Source organism: Cimex lectularius, unplaced genomic scaffold (genome assembly GCF_000648675.2).
Source record: "Cimex lectularius strain Harlan isolate CLEC.00 unplaced genomic scaffold, Clec_2.1 scaffold336, whole genome shotgun sequence".
NCBI classification, from domain to species: Eukaryota; Metazoa; Arthropoda; class Insecta; order Hemiptera; family Cimicidae; genus Cimex; species Cimex lectularius.
Window position 1 is genome coordinate 379,196 of NW_019394206.1, and position 5,565 is coordinate 384,760.

Consider the following 5,565-nt stretch of genomic DNA (forward strand, 5'->3'; position numbering starts at 1 on the left):
ACTGGGACACCAACTCCCCATCTCAAACTACTTTTCAAATCGAAAAATTGCAAAAAGGAGGGAAAATTTGAACGGTAGGTTGAGATGGGGAGTCGGTGTCCGAGTGGATCGAAGTCACGATAGCTGATGTGGTTAAAGCAGCGTCGTATTGAGCCGAAGGTCGTGGGTTCGAATCCCGCTAGTGATACTGCCTTTTTCATTTCAACCAATACCTTACATAAAGATTAATTAATTGAAAAAAGTTATTTCGTCAATCAGTCCACTAAATATAATGGATTTAATATGCAGAATAATTTAAGCTTATTTTAGTTTTATCTTATTAATTTAAATATGCTGTACTTAAATTATAATTTTATTTGTGTTAAACTTAAAAATATATAAGTAATACAAAGAAAATACACTTATTTGTTGATTAAGGATTTAATTTAGGTTATAAGGCTTTAAACATTTTAATTTTTTATAATACTATAAACAATTTTTTGCTTGGTTCTTATACAATTTGTTAAGTAAAAAAACTTTTTTATTCAAAATATTATTATGCTTGTACGAGTTTTACTCCTCATAATTTTTCCTCCTTTTTTCAGCCAGCATTTAATTTTCTGATATTGAAATTCTTCTGATTTAGCGTAATTCACTCCTTTATCATCATATTAACTATAAATTGTTTTTGTTTTCATATTGCTTCGTTCCTCCCTCATCGCATTGACAAAAAACTAGCTCTGTCAGTACGCGTTTGGACTATAAGCCGGGTGAGACAATAAGTTTCATTGCTATGTTGATTCTATTTGTTAAAACTATACTATCAGGCATTAGATCATGGTGAGAGAGACAAATGTGCTAAGAAGTCTACTTTCGATTTCATATGGAAAGTTTTGTGTGTTTATGAAAAAGTTGACGTAATTTTCGCTTCGACGAGTCTTCTGGTCGGACGGACGGTTTCAAAACGTTTTCCACGGGTCAAAAGTTATAACTCAGAATGGAAAATGAGCCTTGGAAAATGGCACACACTTGGATAACTTGATATGTTTGTAGCAGGACTTTAATAAACGCGTATAATTTACAATGACGGACGACTGAGCAAAGTTTGATACAATATTTTTCAGAAAGATTTTTTTTTCGTTTGTTTAATTATTGATTTATTTTTCAGTTTGCGAGCCCCCAAAAATGTGGGCTAGTAAAAAAAGGAATGGGCCAGGTTAGGATGTAGGGTATGTGTAATGTTTAGTGACGTTAGCCAATGATTATTTGGAGATTGTGACATGTGGTCTGGTGTGACGTAGGTTTTAGAAAAACATTTTCTTTATTGTGCCAACGTTTCGATCTTTATTGATATCATCTTCAGGGCTCAAAGTGGTTATTTTCTGTGTAGATGTGTCATACTTGTGTGTCGTGTTAAGAGTGCCAGTGGTTTTTTTTCTTATTTGTAAAAGTTTCAAGATCTTAAAGACTAAGTTTTTCATACGATTTTTAACCAGAAAAACATTTTTTAACAAGTAAACGTTATTTCTACACTGGAGATAATAGATCTTTGAGAAATTAAGCACACATGTTTCAAACGTGTTAGTGGGGGCAACGTTTTTGTAATCGCCATATATGTCAGTATTTACAGAGCAAAAATAATCTTACCTAAACTTTAGACAAGAACTTTTACATTAGATAGCTTTAGATAAAGGCGTAAAAGTTTATATTCTAACAGATTTTCTACTTTGTTTGCTTTAGTTCACAATGAAAAAAACAAATATATCTTTTTGAGGATTTTTAATGCTTTTTTTGCTGATGTAATAACATTTACAGTAGGATTACTATTTTATGAGATAGTAAAGCTGTGAATGGTTGAGTAACCCGAAAATAAAACAGCCTTTAAGGTAAAATAAATTCGAGTATGGACAACTGAGATGTTTTAGTCCCATTTGACATGTAGAATAACCTCCTGAATTATTCATGATTATAACAAATTACTTTTTTTTTCAACACCACATCTATCTGGCCAAATTTACGGGAAGCACCTAAAGCATGAACAACAAAAGCAAAAAATTATGTTAAAAATATAGAAATTATTTAAAATATTATTTTCTCGGCTTCTATGGCACATTGACTAACCTCTCCGACAATTGTCTAACATTTTTCGCCCTAATATTCTAAAAAGATTTTGGCTACTAAATCAAAAATCTCTATTTACTTGGGAAAACCTATAGTGTAATAACGTAAATTATTTTATAATAACCAGGAACAAAGGTTATTTTTTGGCTCTGGTTGCTAGCAGTCTCAATTTGTTCATTTCTGTTTTAGATCCGGTTAAAATTCTGACTTGAGGAGTGACCCAGTTTTCGGATTCCATTTATGCCAGTTGTATATTATTCCGCATTGAGTTAGTCGTGGAGATAAAACGTTTCCAATTTAAAACTGGCGAACGAGAGGAGTGGTCCCACGGGCGGGGCAAAAAGCCGGAGCAACACATTCCATTAAAGCGGCCAATATTTTTCACCATTTACGACCTGGCAAGTAATAATTTCCGTACGTGAGGGTGAAGTATTTGAATTTCCCACCCCTGGCCCGGAAGTCTGGCATGACGCCGTCAAAGATCGAGCGTTGATTGGGGGACTTGTCAACTTGAAAACATTTGTTCACTCGTCGAACATTAAAATCGGTCAATGAAAAAGGCCTAGAAATGAAATTTTTTATATACCACAATATTATTGACATTTGAAATATTACAAATAGTCACTTTTACTCTTTACTCTTTATTCAACTCTCAAAATACAAGAATTTCAATAATTACAATTAAATGAATATTGTTTTATAATACTATAATATTAAGGTTTTTAGTTGAGATAAAAAAGTCAATGTCACGAGCGGGATTCGAACCCACGATCTTCGGCTAGAAACGCCGCTGCTCTACCACTTGAGCTATCGTGACCTCGATCCACTCGGACATGATGAATGAATGCGCATAATCCTTTCTTTTGTTCTTACAGTAGGGGTATCATTATAATAAAGATATTTCCTTTGACATTGAATTTTCAATGAGTTTCTTTTGTGCTCNGCATGAACAACAAAAGCAAAAAATTATGTTAAAAATATAGAAATTATTTAAAATATTATTTTCTCGGCTTCTATGGCACACTCTTCTATGAGAGAGAGAGAGAGAGAGAGAGAGAGAGAGAGAGAGAGGGAGAGAGTGAGAGAGAGAGAGATAGAGAGAGAGCATTTGTGCTATAAAAGAACAAAAGATTTAATAATAAAAAACAGGGTACCTTATGAAGAAAAGTGAATAAAGAAATTAAATACGATATAAAGAAAAACGAAAGGACTGAACAAATTTGAGTCCTCATCACTCAATAATTTATTACAGGGAAAGAATAAATGAGAGAGTGAGAAGTAAGCAAGAGAGATAAATAGATAAAGTGAAAAAGAAAATACATCCAAGGGAGGAAGAGAGAGAGAGAGAGAGAGAGAGAGAGAGAGAGAGAGAGAGAGAGAGAGAGTGAGAGAGAAGAGTGAGCGAAAAGAAAGGGAAGAAAGTGCTACAAAAAAAAGAGAGCGATGAAAAAATCAGAACATAAGAAGCATAGAAAACGGTAAGAGATCAGATAGAGAAAACATGAAAAGAAAAAATAAAGTGTAAAAAAATAAATATTAAAAAAAGTGTGTGGACATTAGTGACCGTTAATCAATAATTATTCAGATATCGTGAGATGCATCACACCAGACCGCATCTCACGATATCTGAATAATTAAAAAAAGTGTGGCAGCATACATAACTATGCGAACTATTATAGAAAAACACCTACATCCTTGCACGCACATCAATACATAACATAAAGTTAAATAGAATAAAATTTAAAAAAAGGAATATAATACTATATATCGTAATAATAGTTATATATTACAATAAATTGCATTAAATCAGAATTAACCAAGCAAATAATTAAAAATACACATCCAAAGAAAAAAATGGCAAAAAAGGAGGGCAAATTGGTGGAGAGAGAGAGAGAGAGAGAGAGAGAGAGAGAGAGACGGAGAGAAAAAAAGGTAGAGAGAGAGATGAGTAGTGTGAGACTGAAATAAGTCAAGAGAATGAAAGTGAGAGTGAAAAAAGAGAGAAATATGAAGAATGGGAGAGAGGGAGAAAGTGACATTTTTTTAGTCGTTACGACACCTTGAACTTCAAGTTAATAAAGATACTGTATTTGCCATTAAAACCACAAAAATCATCACAATAAACAAAAATGAATTTCACTTACATTTGTAGATTTCAGGGGAAAAAATACGAATCCATAATTAAATTTTACAAACATACAGATAACGCTGTTGATTGATAGTTTACTCTATATAAATGGGCATTTGTAAAAAGTTAGGAAAGCGAATCCTTCATGGGCCGTGAAGTAGAGTCGGTACGTTAACTTGTAATCGCGTTAAAACTCCACTAAAAGCTTCCGATATTGACCCGGGAAATTTACACGCCGCACACACTTTTCCCCGAGAGGAAGATGTTAAAAACAATCGTAAACTCAATGATTAACATAAGGGATAGAAGGCTTTTTGCCATATTTAAAAATTTACGACAACTGCAGAACCGACAGTAATTCACGGCAGTTTCACTACTATTCAATTCTTCTTCTTAGTCCAAAACTTTTTTACACTATCTACCCGCTTGTTCCTTTTATAACAGTAGTTTATTATTTTCAAACCATAAAAACAATTTTTTAATGAGTTTTCCGTACATGTTTTGTTTTTAATAAAACCATTAAAATATTTTCAAATTTGGTGTTTGTGAAAATAATTTCTATGCGCCATCCAACATAAGATTTAAATAGTACACGATTTTAACATTTTAATTTGATCCATTTATAAATTTAGTAGTCATAATTGACCGTATTAATTATTTAAATTAATTATACTTTTGATCTAACGCTTGATTGTGATGAAAAACCAAGTTTCACGAGCGTGATTCGAACCCACGCCCTTCGGCTCAATACGCCGCTGCTGTATCCACTTCAGCTAAATAACAGTCTAAAACATGGCCATACAATACCCAGGTCTGAAGTGAATGAATTTATGAACTTCTCATCAAAATGTCAAGTCGATCATTATTCAATAAACATAATGTGAAATCTGAAGTAGTAATAAAGTAAGTAATAATCTGTATTGTTTGTTTGGATTTTCATATTTTATAAACTTAATTTTGAAGAAACGGAAGTAAAAATCAGATGTGCATAAAGTAAAATTTTTTAATCATTGAAAAATGTTAACTCTCACAAGATGCATTACACCAGCAGTTACTAAAACTAGTGTAATTAGCAATAAAGAAAGTTCGAATCCCTTGCGGGAAATTTATCGTGGAAGATCCAAGGCCTCTGTTGTATATCCAACGGAGGCAACAGGTTCAGCCGACGATCAGATCATTACTACACCATTATGCTAAACTCGCACTTTGTTTCCTCAAAAGGAAGAAACTTCGCAATTCCAATTGGTCTCAGGAGTAAGCAATGGAAATCTTGGGCCTTTCCCAAGCAAAAACCTGGTAAAAACCTAATCTAATAACAGATTATAAAATAAACAGTA

The 5,565-nt window shown here is 32.9% G+C and overlaps 1 non-coding gene across 1 annotated transcript; it reads right to left on the reverse strand.

The window, feature by feature from the left end:
- Positions 1–2,844: 2,844 nt before the first annotated feature.
- Trnae-uuc lies at positions 2,845–2,917 on the reverse strand. Its single transcript has one exon. It is a non-coding gene; the product is annotated as a tRNA-Glu (tRNA).
- Positions 2,918–5,565: the final 2,648 nt, after the last annotated feature.